Source organism: Pleurodeles waltl, chromosome 11 (genome assembly GCF_031143425.1).
Source record: "Pleurodeles waltl isolate 20211129_DDA chromosome 11, aPleWal1.hap1.20221129, whole genome shotgun sequence".
NCBI lineage: Eukaryota > Metazoa > Chordata > Amphibia > Caudata > Salamandridae > Pleurodeles > Pleurodeles waltl.
The window spans coordinates 6,697,750-6,717,249 of NC_090450.1; positions in this window are offsets into that span (position 1 = coordinate 6,697,750).

Below are 19,500 nucleotides of genomic sequence, written 5' to 3' on the forward strand. Positions count from 1 at the left end.
TGCAGGGATCTGCGGTAGGGTGCAGCTCTTCCAATTTTATCCTTGCTCCAGCGGTGGAAAGTGGGTGGTGCCTCTGTCCAATCACGCACAGGCCACCAACCTCTTGAGTGACCCATTCCTGGGAAGTGTGGTGGAAATCAATCCCAGGGAACAACATTCCTCCAAAATCCAAGATGGCAAAAATTCAATACTAGAGTTTAGATCTGCTGAGCCCACCCACTGCTGTGACTAGGTTTTCCTTAACACACCCCTTCCTTAATCTCTCCCTGCCATGAAAAGGCTGGCAGAAAGCCATTTCTGGGAGCTACTGAGGAGGCCCCTCTGGGCCAATGGCATGGGTAGTACAGGGCCACCCTGCCAGCACACTCAGAGTGCACACTGTCTGCCCTACAGGCAGTGTGCATTCCAAGGGTGCTGTTGTGCCACGGCATTGGCCTCAGCTCCCATAAGGGAGCTGAAGCCAATGCCCTGGCACTGTTTCCACCTGTCTAACCAGCGGAAACATCCTAATACAATATTTCTGCTGGTCAGTCCGGCGGACACATCATAATACAACTGGGAGGGAAGGCCACCGGTATGACGGCAGCCCCCTCCCCGCAGCTTTGGCGGTCGGATCATTCCAACCATCAAAGTCGTAATGAGGACTGAGAGCCTCATTACGAGTTTGGAGGTCTGACTGCCAGACCATCACGGTGGCGGCTGCCAAAAGACCGCAATTAGTGGTCACACAAACCACCGTATTACGAGTTACACAGCCAACCCCTCCAAAATCCAGCAAAAATCCTGACAACACCGGGACTCTGAAGGGCGGTCTGATCACAGGTAGCACCAGCCCACCAACCAACCACCGTACCTATTACAAGTAAAAAATCACCACGGCATTCTTGCCATGGCAGTCTTCTAATGGCGGTGCTAACTTGGGTGGTCTGCGTTCCTCTCAGTAATACACAACACCACATTGGATAGATTTGAACACAACACAGCTGATGTGCATTCACACGCTCGATACACCTACCAACCACACTTTAAAACACACCCCTTCACACACCACAACCCTTTGCATCTACAATGCCACACACAGCAATAGCAGAGAAAAGATTAGAATAGGATTCACTCCACCTCATAGAATCGCACATCTCATATCCTCAGTACATCCCCCAAAGACATATTGGCACCCTATCACAACATTCATTGCACATTACCCACTCATCACACTGCACGTATATTTCTTTTTTCTTATTTCCCCATCTTTTTTTCCATCACATTGTCACCACAAAAACATCCACGATTCACATATGAGAAGTTAAGGATCATTGTTGATGAAATCATTACACTAAAGCCACATCTGTTTGGAACCTGTGGAGGTTCTTTAGTAGTCAGGAGACGAGTCTTGGTGCCTGTGTGAAGTGGACTGGCCTATGGCATTGGACCTGTTTATTCATTATTGATCATTTTATAATAAACCCAACCTGTTTCTGGTGTTTGGTTACATCTTTCTACTGCTTTTCCTTCCCTAGGTTTCCATTGCTCCTGGCTGACATTGTGTGCATGTTGCTTGTGTGTCTGTGCTGCTTGCTGCTCCATGTTATGTTTCTTGCTGTCTGTGAGCTTGTGTGCAGTGCTGTTGTCTCCAAAGGGTAGGGTGTATGTTGTGTGATGGTTATGTGTATGTAGTTGAAATGTTGGTGTCATGGTATTGTGGTGTGTTTGTTGTAGTATGTGTTTTTATTTTGTGTTGTGTGATGTGGGCATGTATGGTGTGTGACTTGTTCCCTGAAATGGGTATTGTGTACATGTGGTGTGTGTGTTCTGTATTTGTGTCAGTGCAGACCTGGAGTGTATTGGGTTGTGGTAGTTTGCTTTTCATTTGGTTGTGCATGTGTCCATTTAGGTGTGTGTTCCTGGTAGCTTGTTTGTGTAGGGGTATGTCCCATGTAGTATGAGTTGTGTGTGCTTTGTAGCATTGACCTTTCCCCATTATGTGACTGTTTTTGAATATTGGTATTGGTTGTCCCTGAGATCCAATTGTGGACAGTTACAATGTCCATGTTGTTTGGGGCTTTGTTGAACATGACATGTGTCCCAATGCAGTCTCCTCCCAAGTATGGTCAAGCTGCTCCTATTGCAGCTGTGCAGGTGTTGTTGTTGTGGCACGCTTTGAGTCTTTTGTATGTTTTTGTCAGTGTGAATTGTGCATGGTATTGTTGATCCATTGTGCTATGTGTGTGTGTGATGTGTGTATCGATTTCAGTGTTGATTGATGTTGGTGTTGTGTGTGTGGCCAGTCCCTGGCCAGTGTTGTGTGTGGAATGTGTGTGTATATGTGCATTAGTTGTGTTGTTGTTGCTGTGTGTATGTGTATTTTGTGTGGCCTTTGGTGTCCCTGGCCCAGTGTTGTGTAGCCTTGTGTATATGTGTGATATTGCCATGCAGTGTGTGTGTGTGCTGGTTGAAGTGTGCATGTTTTCAATGTGTCGGTGTGTATGCTGCATTATATGAGTGGGTGTGTCATGAATGATTGGTTTAGGTGCTGGCCTTGGCGCCATCCCCACCCCCATGATGTGTTTGCTAGTGATACAGTTTTATAAAAAATGAAAAGAATCCGGGTAGGTGTTAGTACTTATTGTTGTTGTCGTCCACTTCATTATTGATTTCATTGTCTTTCGGCAAGCAGGAGCAGTGGCATGACATTGAGGAATGGCTCCATGGTGGCTCTGGATGTGTAAGGCTGTCTGGAGGTGAGTGTCTCCATTTATACGGTTTGGTTCCACCCGGTGCTCCGTGGTAGTTGGACCACAGCAGTCAGATTGATGGCATGCAACATCGTCATAGGTGCGACAAACATGATCTCCACCGGCCTATTTGTCCCTCCAAGAGGCTGCGGCGGTCTGTGCTGCCTGGAAGTGGTGGCAGAGTGCTGGCTGTGTTTTGTTAGCTACTCCGTCAAACTCATAATATGGCGGTCTGCTCCTCCAGACTGTAGAAGGTTGGACCGCCACCACCATTATGGCGGTTAGAGGACCGCCAAACTAATAATCAGCCCCAAAGTTTATTTACCGTTCTGTGTACCCTAAAGTTTCTCAAATACTCATGAAATCCAGCACTTTATAAACATACTAAAGTGCCAGAGATACCACGTCATTACAGATATCTATTTTTAACCCAGAAGTGGTAGAATCTCCCAGAGATCTTACACTAGCCTAAAGTTCCTTCACTATCTCAAAGCTATTTGTCTATCTTGCAAACCTAACTGTATCCCAGAGGCACTACAGTGCCCCAGAGATCCTACATTTCACATAGACCACTTACTGTCTCCAAAAGCATAGACTAAGCAGAGACCCAACACTATCTCTGACATCCTACACAATATTTAAGATTCAACACTACCCCAAATTCAGACATATTTATCTTCGGAAACGTGCTGGAAACGCACCTCGTGAAGCTGTGATTAAAGATATGACCTCAGTGAGTTACTTATAGAGCTCCACACACCCAGCATATAACAACGGTGTAACCCTCACCACATGATATTTTTCATTTTATGGTATTTAATGGTAGTCATTCATCTCAATCTGCACATTAATGGAGAACTATAATGGATACTTTTCCACAGGTTTATTTCATATTTAATTGTTTAATCCACCCCACAAATTTCCAGCAAATGAAGACCATGCTCCTGTGATGGGAGCCAGCTGCACCTTCCACTTTTACACCTTCTGGTAAATTTATGAGCATGCTAGAACAACTGGTACAGGGGACTGGCTTGCAGATTAACATAGAGAAATGCTATTTTCTGCTTACTGTTAAGTGGTAATGATACTATCGAAATTCTACGTGACGTGGTAGATCCCGAAATAGGCAGACTCAGTGTTGTGTGCTGCTAACACTAACAGAGTTGTAATTCTTGGAGTTAATATTAATGCCCTCATCAGCAGTTCCTCTGTATATCCATGGATATACCAGAGCTGGAATTAACAATAGCCACCATTAATTCACCATGAGATAAACTTCCCAGGTGGTAAATATCTGTGCTAGGGAAGCGGGAGAGCGAAAGGGGAATAGTGGCAACACGGAAAGTTTGTGGGGAGTTGAGGAGGGCCTCTTGTCGGTGGGGAAGGTGTGCAGCCTCTGAGGAAACTGGAATGGTTGGCAAGGGCCAGGATTTGCAGTGCCCACTGCACAGGATGTTTCCCAGCCATGATTTCCAGGTGTGCATTTACAACCTAGAAACCACAAAACAGACAACTGTGTAATATTGTCCAATGTTCGGTCTGACCAGCGCGAACATTCTAATACGTTTTCCCTCTGGTCAGGCCAGCGGGAACAGTGCTAAAAATTAGGACCCAGCTCCCTTAAGGAAGCCGAGTCCCATATCGTAGCATAGATGGGGCCATCCAGCACCTTGGAAATGTGCACTGTCTGAAATGGCTGGTGGAAAGTGAGGTTGTAATCAGCCAGGCGACGCTGAGTTCAGCACCGCCATTGCTGATTATAAACCCGACCACCTACACTCTGTCGGGATCTATGATCCTGGCGGGTACGGCGGTCTTTAGGTGGGTCTGCCTGCCAAAGTCGTAATTTGGCAGTCAGACCGCCAGAGCCGCAGCTGTCCACCCGTCACCATGAGGCTGGCAGTCCTAGGACCGCCAGCCTCGTAATGAGGCCCTAAGTGGTTTGTTTTCGTTACTAGAACTCCAAAATGGTATTACCGGGCTATATTATACTTGGTACTCATTACTGACTCATTTGGCCCAAAACAATGGAACTCCCTCAAAGACCCCCTGAGAAACTGCACAACCTTACCAGCATTTCATAAAGGCCTGAAGACCTGGCTGTTTAAGATGCTAATCTGTCATTGCTTCCTTTTGCCCAGTTTGGTTAGCTGTGCGCTCTAGACGATTATACAATAAGGATATGTGTACTAGATATATCACTTGTTAATTGTGGCATATTTTCCCTTTAAAATTTGTTTTCTTCAAAGACCAGCTTGTTATTTGCACTAATTAAAATTAGAATGTCAATTTTTTTTTTTTTTTTATCCGTCTTAAATATATTTTAATAAAATATTAGGCAGCTGTGGGGTCAGTGCATTTAGGTAATTCTGTGACTGTGGTGTTTACCACTTAGTTATGTATTTTCTGCATTTTCCCCACAATGTGCAAAGTTCCCAGATTTCACCCAATAAAGTTTCTTGAGTGGGCAGAGTTCTCCCAGGAGAGGCAGCAGATTCACCAACCGTTGCCGGAATCAGGGAGCCGCTCCCCACCCTCATTTCTTTGGTATTTGCTTTATTCCCCGGTTCCTTCTGATTAAAGTAAATTCCTTTTAAGCTGGGTGTTGACTGAATTAGTGCAAGAAAAACATATACGAAGAAACAAGAGCCTAGATTGTTTTCTATGATTTTTAATGTATTAATTCTTTCAGAGGTGTATTAATTTTTTAATAAGCACTTTTTTTCAACATTTCCCAGCTGAAATTTGTATAAAAACCCAAACAATTTCACACTTTAAAAACCCTTCCAAGTTGCTGGTGAAACAGAAATGCTTGAGTCCTTGGAAGTCAGAGTGCACGGACAAATATTAAAATGATGAAAGTCCGGCTGAGATAAAATCTCCACAGTCCACTGAATTTTGAGTCCCTCCCGCCATCCCATAAATTTCCTCTTTAAACAATAATTCGTCGGGAATAAACAGGCAATGCTCCCAGGGGACAACGCGCGTTAGATTTCAGAACTGCGACCAAGGCACATCGTGTATGAAATATTTGACGCTAAAGACCGTCTGTCAATGTCCCTGGAGTCGAGCTCAGCACTCCTGGCTATGACGTGCTGTGTGCCAGGGCCTAGACAGATGCACCATAGACAACCAGAGGTGCCTGGCCAGGGATGTTCAAAAGCTTTATATTTCTCACTCAGACATCCAGGAAAATGAACCATCACACAACAGTTTGTGCAGAGAGAGAGCAAAACCGCCCTGCGGTTAGACTTAGGCTGAAGAAAGCGCAGCCTATTGAGAAAATAGCCCAAGACATTCTAAGATGGATATGGGACAAGTATCTTAAGTTTTATGGAAACTGACCCTAGTCCTGTGACTCTGCAATGACTTCTAGAATTGTTTAGGGTTCTATTTATGGTTCAGCTCTGGTACTTTCAGTATTGACTTCTAGATTCACCTGAGGTGCCAGGGAATCTGGGCCTGATTTAGATTTGAGCGTAGGAGGTACCACAACGCTGACGGGTATCCCATCTGCCGAAATCTAAATTCCATAGGAAATAATGGAAAATCCTTCTTTATAGGAAAGAATTGCTAGATCTGCGGAGGGTGCCTTGGTCCGCCAAGTTTAGCATATACTTCAAAAAGTGGATTATGTAAATTGTTGGTCAAGCCAAATTGTTAGTTGAGTTTTGTGTCAGAATGTGCTTCACTCCTTTGGGGAGCTGCTTTTCGCATGTTCTCTGTGCGCTGTGGTCAGTTATGACTTGGTGCTGATGATGAGTTGCCATTATAGGTTCTCACTATCACTGTAGGTCCTCAAGCGATCACTTCAATTTTCTGTCACCACTTTCTTCTAAATCAGACCCAGGAACTGTATATGCAAAATAGTAGGATGAACTGAAGGGGTTTCTTCTGCGTGTAACATAAAATAAATTTACACAAAATAAATCAAATAGGGCCAAGGGAACACTACTGGACAATATTTCTCTTCATGTTGCCTTATTCATGTAAACATTTAGGGCCAGATGTACAATGCCAGTTTCAATTTCTTAATCCTCTCAATCACTATTTCAGGCCGTTAAGAAATGCAAACTAGGCTTTTCTTACATACAAAGCCCTTTAAGAAATCACAAATTGAGATTTCTATCCTGTAGAAATCACAATTTGCAATTCCTAGAATAGGAAATCTCAAATAGGGATTTCCTTTTTGTGATTCCTATTCTGATGTACCATGCATTTCCTAAATGTGATTTGGGTATTTAGGAGACGCAATTACCATAGACTTTAAGTCGATAGCAAATAGGGGCAATTAAAAAAAAACACCCAAAGTGCTTTTTTCAATTGCACTAGAGCACACACAAGCCCCTTGGGCATGTACGTGCGCTACAGGTGTACCCCTATTTTTAGGGTGCACCAAGTGGGGTCTTTTTCCCATTGCCATCCTTGGTTTTGCATTTTCTAAATAGTGATTTCCTAATCAAAAAACACTATTTGGGAAATGCAAAACTGTCCCATTGACTCAAATGCAATGGGATTTCTCAATAGCGATATCCTAATAGCGATTCTTTCAGAAAATCGATGTCTTTGTACATTGCATTTTCCTTTAATTAAATAGCGATTTCTATGAAGTCGCTATTTAAGAAATACAAAATTGCATTTTTGTAATCTGGCCCTAAGGGTCAGATGTGCAAAAGGATTTAGCATTTCGTAACAGATCGTATCACAATTTCAGTCTGTTAAGAAATGCTAAAATGCCTTTTCTGGTGTACGAAGGCCAATGGGGAATTTCAAAATGTGATTTCTACCTACTAGGAATTGCATTTTGTGATTCCCAAATAGGAAATCATAAATAGGGATTTTCTATTTGTGATTTCCTAAGCACATGTACAAAGCATTTCCTAAATGCCAGATGAACATTTAGGAAATGCTATTACTGTCGACTCCAAGTCGATGGTAACTATGTGCAAGTTTAAAAAAAATGAATTTAAAATGCTTTTTTTAAAGTGGCATGTAGTGCATACATGTCCTTAGGGCATTTGTGTGCTTTATGTGTGCAGTACTTTTTTGGGGATGTATCAAGGTGGTCTGTCTGCCCCTAGGTACTTTTGGGTTTGCATTTCCAAATGTACAATTTCCCTAGGCCGATAGGGACAAATTATGTATAATTTCTTAAATAGCGAGTTCCTAACAGCAATTCCTAGTCTGTAGGAATCGCTATTAGGAAAAATCTATTTTTGAACATTCCATTTTGCATTTCCTAAATAGCGATTTCTTAGGATTCGCTCTTTAGAAAATGCAAAATAGCAATTTCATAATCTGACCCTAAGTGTGGTATTGCCAGGAAAGTCCATTGACTAACATCACTCGTGAGATCGCCAACTGTAACTATAACTTTAGCAGAATTGATGATGCTGAGTCCTAGACATCACAGTGGCCCACAGCGACCGTGAACGGATTTCAGAAAAGAGTCAGAAATAGTTAAGCCAGGTGTCGAGAGCAAATTGATGACACATTTCAGATATTGAACAAAAACATAATTTCATATAAAAAACATCTTTGAAGAAAATCATTGATTTGTGTTTTAAAGCAAATAATATTTGCCTGAGATGTAAGTCGATTTTTGTCCTCTTGAGGATTCACACAGATCCCTCAGAGTCAAATTAGAAATGTATGCAAGTTGTAAATTCTCATATAGCTTCATGTAGGTGTCTATGTACATAATATTGTTTCAGCACGAACCTAGCCAAAAGGCCTGGGGTTGGTGGCTGATGGATAACCCACTGCTCTAACACTCGCGAAAATCTGCACTTGGAAACTTTTTTTGTTTTATAGGATTCTTAAACATGGAAGGTAAATGACCTTGCCAATACACCTGTCTGGTGTTCCTCCTTGGAACATTGGGGTGCTCACTTAATTTTCTACCTTCTAATAACGCTTATTTCACCCTCATTTCAGAGCAGGTAATGATCTACCCCAAAGAGAGGGTGTTCACTGCAGTTGGCATAATCACCTTATCTTCTGTGACTTCTTGAAAGTTCAGCATTATCTGCATTCCGCATGCTTTCAGATTGCAATCAGCAATAAGTCACAAATGTACGAATGCATAATTTTCTAAATCAGACATCGTGACCGATATTGAATTATAGAATAGCGGTTCCGAAAGAACCTCAAATGCAAAACAATGATTCACAGTTTGCGATTCAGAACCATTTGTTAGCGGTGATAGTTTCATCGGACGCTGCTGGAGATATCAGAAACCAGCCAGAAAGTGCACCGACAGTGCCATGCAGGTGACCCTGAGGGGTACAGAAGATGCTGAGAGCCATCTGCTAACATCTCAAGCCTTACTCATCACAAGAAGGAGATTGAAGAAAGAAAGGGGAACAGAATTTCAGTCACTAGCAGTTAGGCATTCTTGTAGAGGGATTCATTGCAGTCAGTGGGAAAACCTTTGGAAAGGCATGCCTGAGTGTTTCTGCCACCCAAAAGTGTAGATGCTTTAGGCCCACTATCTGAATTTCAGAGGTTAGGAGTTTGGATGTCTTCTTCTACAATCGTTTCATATGTATCTACAGTGTGGTAAACGTACAGAGGTCAATGTGTGGTTCCATTTGTAATCCCAGCACACGATGGGTCAAATATTCTGTAGCCTCTTGTGCCTACCCTGTGAAATACAGACCATGCACTGCTTTACCACCATTCCTTTGCACAGCCGGCAAATATGTGTGAACATGCCCTCCTGGAAGAGACGAAGACAGATGCAGCAGGGCTGATGTGCCAATGTGCATACTACAACTGCAGCAACTCAATTTTGTGCAACAAGACCTTGAGTATCACAACAGAAAGGAACGCACCACATCACCCCATAACCAGCGACACCACACGTACCACCATGTCAATCACAAGCAGCGGTGGAGCAAGACTGACACAATAAAGCCTCTTATTGGGGCAGAAAGACTCAATTAAGGCAGGGGCAACTGCTAAAGAAGGAACAGAGACACCTCTGGAGGATTCAGGACACTGGACACCGCTATGTAGTGGGAACAGTGTATATGGTGGAAGGTGACTGTGATGTTGGGGAAGAAGATATTATATCTGATGGTACTTGTAATATGACAGGAGGGATATTTGTCACGTTTGTGATGGAGTGTCCCATCTGCCAAGATTGTAATCAGGCCCTAAAAGATGATATTCCGACATAGGAGGTGTTCCATAGGCCTGAGAAGGCTTTTACATACGTAGGCATCCCCTTGTATGGGGCATGACCAGAGAGCCTGCACATGCAGCCAGGAAGCAACATTTTTTAAGGGCCACTGAAACAGTACAGAGGCTATCAGCCAAATTGGGGCAGAAACCTATCAAGGAGGTGATCAACATATCATTCTAAGTCTTTATCGGTGGTCTCTCATTGAGTGGGTTTATAGGGATAAACTGACATCAGAAGTAGGAAGACGGTGATTGTTTTTTTCGTATAGCGTCCTTGAGGTACCATAGGACTGTTCCACACATAGCTTGTGGTATCATATTTGTAGGACCTAATTGAACCACGTCCCTTGTTTCTGTGGGTGACAATGTCGGCAAAGCCAGAGTCAAGATCACCAGGCTAATTATCCGGGACCATTTATCTTTGGATACTGCATGAGGCACCTCAAAAACCTTCTAGTTTATTGAGTATTCCAGATTTATTTACACGACCTGAGGTAATTGATGCTACATCAAATGAAATGGTTCAGCAGACCTTCTTTACTCACCTTGACCCCAGGATCATTGGGGTCCCATCTCCTACTTGTAAGTAACCCTGACATAGATTTTACTTCACCTCCTTTAGATTGAACACTGCGCACTCTACTTTCATTCCAGTGCCTGGATACCCTCAGGGGTCACAAGTAGCGCTCTACAAGTCTGTTGATTGATTGATTGATTGAGTACCCAACCTAGGCACAAGAACTCCCGGAACCCCATGTGATACCGGCACAGAGCACAATGTGCTAAATACTCTTAGGTAAAATGTAAACTACTCAGTTTTACACTCTTTCAATAGGAATCAGCCACGACTGGCAATGGTTTTATTACAGCAGCTCATGTCTGAGGCAGCATGCAGAGCTGTAATACATTTCATGCAGAGTGCCATTAAAAGTAATAAAAATATAAATTAAGTCTTATAACGTCTACAGGCAGAGTGGTTTATCTGCTGGGTTTGTAGATGGTGTGCGATATTTTATGTTTATGGTTTTAGTGATACGTATTATGAAATTAAGAATTGAAGCTTTGTGTAGTTAAATGTTTACTTGATCCTTTTATGGCTAAATTATACAGAATAAATATTTTATTGAACGATTGACAAATGGAGTCTCAGGACATATCTACAAGATTTACATATATATTTTGTTCCAGCGTCTCCTAGTTCATTTGTAAGGACATATTCTTTATAGTATTTTTAAAGGTATGTGAATTTGGGGGCACATGTACGCACCACTTTTCCTGCCGCAAACGGCCCGATTCGCAGAATTGGACCGTTTGCGGCAGGGAAAAAACATTTTGGTGTGTACAGACCCTATTTTGTGATTTGGTAATCTATTTACCAAATCACAAAATAGGTTTGTGAGTCGCAAGTCGGAAGGGGCGTTCCCTTCCTAAGTGCGAGACGCAGCACAATGTAGCATTGTTTTGAGACCATGAATGTAGACACAAAACAATCACAGATAGCACCAGTTTTAAACTGGTGCTAACCCATTCGCAAATGGGAAGGGGTCCCCCCGGGACCCATTTCCCTTTGTGAATGGCAGGGAAAATATTTTTTAGGGCAGGCCGTGGTCCCACCGACCACTGCCTGCTCTGAAAAAAATGAAAAGAAAACTTTTCTTTCTTTTTTAAATGCAACTTGTTTTCCTCCAAGGAAAACAGGATGCATTTAAAAAAAAAAAAACTGCTTCATTTAAAATCAGTCACAGACATGGTGGTTTGCTGTCTCCAGCTGGCCACCATCCCTGTGAGGGCAGCCATTCCCAATGGGGTCACGAATTATGACCTGCCTCATGATTATTCATGAGGTAGGTCATTTGCAACGCCAATGTGAATCGCAAACAGTGTAAAGGACACTGTCGTACATAAGGTTTTGCGGCTCACAATTTGCGACTTGTTAACGAGTCGCAAATTGCAAGTCGCAGAACTCAGGGTTGTACATCTGACCCTAAATTCTTTAATCAACAACATGCCACGTAGGCCAATGTGTTGCACTCATGCAGACACGTGTTAATGTTATGTGTGACACTCACATGGTTCCTTTACACCTTCAGTTTCGCCTCCTCCAATTCTCGCAGTGCTGTCTACGTTTTAATACTCCGAACAGCTTTCTCCTGGAGAGTTAGCATGAGTCCGGGAGCAGCTTCCACTGGCCAGGCTCAACCTTCTGTGCTTTGGTAGTAGCCCACAAATAAGACGCTTGTGGTCCTGACACTGTTTTTTACATTCAGCCACAATCCTGGGATGTGCACACACAGCATTGCCCGTATCTGTTACTTGTAGTCATGATTTTTTATCTTGTTTTGGCACTGGTCTTGGAGACCAAATTCACTTCCTGTTTTATATGTAATTTCCTGACGAGGCCTTGTTTTCATGCATGTGTATTTCTCAACCAAATTTACTGGCCGGGAAAAACACAGGGAAAAGATCACATACAATAGAATGACGTGCATTAAAATCTCACCCTGTAAAAATTGGTTCTGCACATAATATTTGTGATATAGTGAGTTTTTTGTATCCCACAGAAAGTTTTATCACTCCCTAATTATAAATCCAGGTGTGGTTTTATCAAACCCGATTTGGCACACAGCTTGTAATTAGGCACTGAGGGCCTGAGTTAGATTTCGGAAGATTGGTTACTCCTCCACAACGGTGACTGATAGCCCATCCCCCAAAATATAAATCCTATCATATTCTACGGGATTTTTATTTCAGCGGACAGGACATTCGTTCCCGTTGTGACGGAGTTACCCCTCAGCCAAACTCTAAATCAGGCCGCAAGTCTGTGCTGAAGCTACCTGTAGAGAGTTAGTTTTTGGAATTTAATAGTAATGAAATATGGTTGCAGAGACTTCGAGACTGGTTTAGAATCTGGTGGGGAGGGGTACTCTGTCACAAACATGACAGATAGCCCATCCCCCGAAATATAAATCTTGTCATATCCTACTGGGTTTATATTTCCGTGGACAGGATATTTGTCACCATTGTGATGGAATAACCCCTCAGCCAAACTCTAAATCAGGCCGAGGATGTCCCGCATCTACCCGTAGAGAGTTGGTTTTTGGGATGTAACAGTAATGTAATAATATGAGTCAGAGACTTCGGGCTGAGTTAGAGTTGGTGGAGGGGGATACTACATCACAAACATGACGGACATCCCGTCCACAGTATTACGATCCCATTGTCTCCTATGGGGATGTTAATACATTTGTGATGGAATATTCCATCCCCCAAGATCTAAATCATACCCTTTGCTTTTTAGTTAGATTTCTCTTTATTCTCTTTGAAGCAGGATTTTTGCATTTCACATTGAGAGCCCTCTTCATCTCTGAGAGATTAGTACATCTCTCATGCTTTGGAAAAGCAGTCTCTGTGGAAGAAAAACAAGACTCCTTCGTACCCCATTCTTTAGCGCATCCGGGATTCTATTATCCAAAGCAGGAAAATGGAGTATCTCGGTATATAATGGAAGGCAAATTATTATTGAGTGCAGCTCGAAGTGAGTTTTCAACATCTGTTTATGTTCTCCTTTCTCATTTTACAGTTAAACCTTATGAATTTAAACGAAGGTGATTGAGACAGAACTTTATATTTGGTAGTCTGTGCAGCTATCAAAATTCAGAGTTTTTTCAAAACCAGAAAACTATTGAAAATGAAGGTGATGTCCGTGTATCAAGAGTTTGTGGCAACACATTAAAAACTGTTGTTTAATCACTCAAGTTGAGATTCAGTCCTTACTTACATGGCAATAATTGTTTCTATGAAATCATCTCGCAAAGGCTACATGTTATACCCCGTAAATACCTACATAATGAAGTGAGGTCTGTGCATTTTCAGAACCCACCTGTGCATTCACATAATTATTCGTGGGTACAATTCCACCACTTGTGAGTCACCATGTGTAGGTCTTGGCAAATGCTTGTTACAGTTCTTAATATTAAGTTCCATTTCTTAGCTGTATTTCTGTCACATGCTCTCTTTGGAAGATTTCCAGGCGTAAGACAATCAGTACAGTTTGCAAGAGATTACTCACCTGTGTATTATACAAAGAGATAGATCTTCTTGACGTCAGTTGACATCAGCACCAAAAGCAGATCTCCACAGAATGTGCCTGGATTTTGGGAGAGGACTCGCCGAAGGTTTAGCAAAGACGTACATATCTACCTGCTTTATGAGTTCTCAAAATATCACCTTTAATTGTTATACAAAAAACGGTCATTGTTCCATGATTCCAAATTTGGTAAAAATTCTGATTGAGTTGTTGTATACAGAAATTTCAGCACAAATGGACAATTTTATTTTTGTGTGGATTTAGTGGCGTCTGCACGTGTCGTAATTCTTCCATATTTTGGCCACTTCAAGCAAAACATGTGACAGAGTTCATCTACTCTGCATCTGAACAAGGAGACTGAGATGTGGAAAACATCTTGACTCACTCTTGGTGCCAGGGCCCTTTGTCCAAAGTGGGGGTAGTACCTTCTGTTTGGGTGTTTTTTTTTTGCAACTGGATAAACTATTTGGACTGTCGCAGGTCATCAAGACTGCAGGTTCCACTATCTGGGACCCAACTCTGAGTTTTACGGCATTCCATACCTGTGACGAAAAAAGTACAACAGGACATGGGCATCATGAGAGAGTCCGAATATTATCTCTGAAATGTCTCAGTGTTTGATTTAAACAAGTTCTTTGGTTGTCATTCTTCTACCCTGATGAACTGTTGGCCGAAACACATCGACAACTCTGGTTTCAGGATGAGGTACGTAAACAACGATATTGGAGGATTCACCCAAGGGTCTTTAAAAGACGCCAAACTCAGGACTTCTGATCAACGCCCCATACATGTGGGTTCTATCCACCCAACTGTATCAACCTGAGGTTTTTATTTTATTTTTTTAACTTTTTTGCTGATAAATTATTTTTGGTTCTGATTGAATTGAACTGACTGCAAGACCAATATTTCATATGTGTCATTATTTGTGGAGTCTCATTTTTGATCCACTGTTTACTCGTTTCTGATCACATCTTTTGTGAAGGTCTACATTACAAACAAGCACAATGCATGACACAGATATACTGAAGGCCTTTTAAAGAAATGTATAATAAACTGATATAATGTGTCTCTGTTGGCCTCCTGCCTTCAGGATGTGAAATATGGACCTGCGCTCTGAATAACGTTCTAAGCAGAGGGTTATGATGTTGTTTTAATCACACTTTAAATCATTTTTGTGAGCATTACAATAATTAATTGAGTTTGTAGGCCCAATGGTGTTTTTTATATGTGTAATATATTATGTTAGACACATTGTGAAGACTATTGTTCCTATTCTACCCAAGCTGGGCAAGTGATTTGCCAACTTCATCTGCATATAACTCTTTGTTGTTTTGAAAATTAATGTTATTTATTACTTTGGAAGTTTAGATAGTTTGTTAAATAATTGTGGGGCCTTTTTCTAGCACATAAACATTTTACCAGGATGATTTCAATTTTAATGAAGCTCTTTAAGATTCCTAATTTTTTTTTTTTTTTTTTTTTTTTTACAAAAAACAGTATAAAAAAGTTCTATTTTAATAATGTGGTCCTTGTCTGAGAGACTCATGAAAAAACAAGAAACGTCTATCAATCTCCAGTTCTAGGTCTGCTGGCACGGGACCCTTTTTAGGACTACCCCTGCTAACTCCTAGCACTAAGATGATTTGCACTTCTCATACACAACAATGCAGAACAACTGGGTAATTGCAAGGTCGATAGCAGGGGTATTGTCCACCCTTGAGCTGCACTAACTGACAGGAAGGCTTACTAGAGTGGCATGTCCTGTGTGGCATGTAATAAACGAGACTGGGGCACCACTCTATAGACACTCTTCATATGTCAAGAAGCAAAACTGATATCAGTTCATTCTCATAACTGCTCATTCACTGAAGGAAATCTTTAGCATGTCACAATAACTCACAGATCTTCAGCCTGTATTCACCTGGGCACTGCTGCGGGCAGCTTACACTGGGGCAGTGCCACGGCCTGCTCGCATCTGACAGGTCTCTGTCTTCTGTGGCACTGGGGACCAAACCTCGATGAACCGAGAGGTGGCCCAAGTGATGTCAAACATTCCTTCCATCACCTTGTTTGTTTCAGTGCATCAGTTCTAAAGCCTTGAGCACCTAGTCTCAACTGCATCTAAAAAACTGTCAGGTCTTCATTCCCACATGTTTCACAGGTAAACGGTTTTATCAAGTCTTTTATGGTAGCTGTTTAGTAAGTGTGCAATTACTCACATGGAGTGACTTCTTTAAAAAAAAAAAATTAAATGGATTCTATCACTTTGTTTCTCTATAAGGACATCCATAAATCTGAAAAGACACTTTGAAGAGTATCTGGTCACCACTAAGCATGCTGGACCGGCCAGAGACTGCCGGTGAGTATCGCCCATGGTCAAGCTACCTTTTGTGTTGACGGCATCGGAAGACTTCTGCCACTATATCAGTGTATTACTTCTGCTGTCACTGGACAGAGTAGCTGTCTCCTGGAAGAGTTTGCCCATCCTCTTGAAGAGTGGTGACAAGTCTGCCCTTATTTACAGACCTCAAAAGGCCCACAGATCCCCAACTCACCAACATGTCGCTGTTCATAAGATTGTTAAGCACAAGATGGAACATCAATTAAGGTAATTAATGAGCAGCCACACAATGGCTACCTCAATAAATAGGACTTCAAGTGTAGGGAAGTATGCAGCTGTAGAGGAACTGACCCATGTGTCGGGCCTCATTTACAGCTCAGCGGATGGGTTACTGCATCACAACGGTGATGAATATCCTGTCCGCCAAAGTCCAAATCCCATTATCTTCTATGGGATCTAGATTTTGGCAGATGGGATGTCCGTCACTGCTGTGGCGAGTAACCCATCCACTGAGCTCTAAATCAGGCCCAAAGTCTCATAAAGAACTCCGTTGAGCTCCGGCGTAATCTCATGCTGTTCTTGGCCATTTCATCCTGGAAGGATCCCAGTAACGTAAAACCATAGCATAGCATGACCGTCCACTGAAAATGCTGAACACAGTGGAAAATGAAGGTATCCAAAACTGCAGTGCAAACATTCACAACGTTTTTTTTTCCCCTGTGTAAATCAGACTTAAATTTGAGATGTTGTGCGTGATGTCATGAATGATGTCACTGAGCAAGTCATACGTGATGCCATATGCGAAGTCATAAGCAGTGCACAGTGGGGACACAAAGTTGTAGTTAGCTCTGTAAGCTATAACTGGCAAATGCCAGCGTTCTTTTTTTTTGCTTTTCAAACATTTGTTATTAGTTTATTTCAACAAATTACTATATCATTTTAACCTTTATTTTTTACAGTGACCACTGTGTCGATATAGTTAGGCCAGGGTTTCTATAGGTAGAACGTTTTTTGTTTTGCTAATAACTTTGGAACCATGTCACATATGTGTACTAAACCTTTTTTTTTATTAATTCATTCTCTTAAGCTCCCTCTTGGTAAGTTTTTGATGATCCATCAATTGGGGGACCAAGGAAAGGGAAGGCCCCAAAACATTGATTTCCCATACTAATTCCCTTAGGAAACTTCTATTATTGATGCAAAAAAAAACAGCAGAACAGAATTACACCAACTTTGACAAAAAGCTAGAACTTTAGAAAGCATACATTTTGTGATTTGGTGCAAATCTGTTCAGCCATTTTTCAGAAATGTGTGTTTAAAGAGGTGCTTGGTGGCATGAAGAGGTTAAAAATGATATTTATGGACGGTTGGTCCTGCTAGAATCCCTGCGGTCCGAAAATAAAAAAAATAGGATGCATTGATTGGCAGAAGGAGCTTTTCCTCCTGTTGACCATTCAGGTACTCGTCCACATGATGGGCTGGCCTCAAGACAAAGAAAAGGACTCAGGTACTAGCACCATGTGTCATGTTTTTTTAAAAGTATTGTAAGGAGCAGGGTATGGACAACTTGAAACCTGGCCACTTGTGGGGGTGACTCAGCGGAACCCACTATAGGCCAAAAGAAACTAAATGTTTTTTTCAACCTGCAGTGTGGGGTACTGTGGCACGTTTTGGGGAACAGGCTTGGTTTTCACTACAAACTACCTTGAAAACATATGTCTGCATCTCACATCAGGCGCACTCAGTCCTTACCTTGTTTCACGTGGAGTACTGCTGCAGCCCACACTTCAGTGATTTGTACGTGGTGCACCGTGTAGGTTTCACCATGCAGAGCCACACTTGCCTCCAAGACTTACGATATTTTCAAGCTACGCACCGACACAAGTTTACATAGTAACTCTATTCTGCATATGACCATGATGATATCAATGATGTCATTTAACATGTCATGAGTGATGTAATATGTGAGGCGATAAGCAGTGCGTGGCGAGGGTGCAGATATAGTTATCTCAGTAAACTAGAAGTAGAGGATTTCAGTGTTTTTTTCATGTGTTTTTGTGTTATTTCAATACCTAACTATAATATCGTTATATATCGTCGAGGAATGTAGTTGTATAATTACTAACAGTAAATCTTTACTTAACAAAACGTACTTACCTTCACAATATTGTTTGAGTCAATATTCTAGCTATGATATCTTCGTCTTGCAGTCCTGTTGTGCCTGGTTGTTGTGTGTGCTTGGGCGGATGGCGCGTCACTGGCGTTTAGTGACATAGGCAGGTTCTGTGTGTCTTTATGACGTGTGGGACTGAGAGTTGACCGTTGAGCGTCAGTGCTGGGGAGTGTGGACCTGTTTCCTGTACTGCTGCTACTTAATACAAGAAGAATCACCGATTCCTGTGTGGAGCATTATTACATTACCTGTCGAAGAAGGTCACTTCGCTGCTATTCTGGCATTGAATGTTTAATGACCATTCATTTGCTTTCGACGAGCAGTGAGGATTTGCTCCTAAATTGGCACGTAGTGCAGTTCACAGGCTGGTTTGTGCCAGTGAGGTGATGTGCACTAGCATCTCCAGGTGTGACGTAGTTCTTTCTTTATTTCTCTCTTTCTTGCTATTTGTAGAGTGCTCTACGATTTACATATTTGGAGCCTCCGGTGTAAGGCTTGTAAAGCTAATCAGATTATGTCATCCAGGCCAACATATCTAAGTTTCTGACTTTTACAAACTTTGAGCAAGTTGGGTTCTGCTCGAAGATGCGCATGATTACAAACCAGTGGGGTCACCCAACAAGGCGAAGGACCTGGGTAAAAGGCGATACATATAACAGACGGTCCCCTGAATCAAACACCAACATATACACAAACAATGGTAAACACATTAAGGAATCAACCAGAGAAGGACATAAAGGAAGAACAAAGACACTCCAAATTAGGAACACTTTGCTTGTATTAAACATGAGTACGTGTACAAACAATATTTAAACTACAATGGTTGCTCCTTGAAAATAGAACAAAGTGCTAGAAAAGGGTGCTCGTGAAAAGGTGAAAAGACAAGATATATTATTCTATAGCTTTTATCTGTCCTTCAATCCACTGATTCATTGAGGTTCAAGATTCATTTGATACTATCTGTCTGTGAAAATGGCAG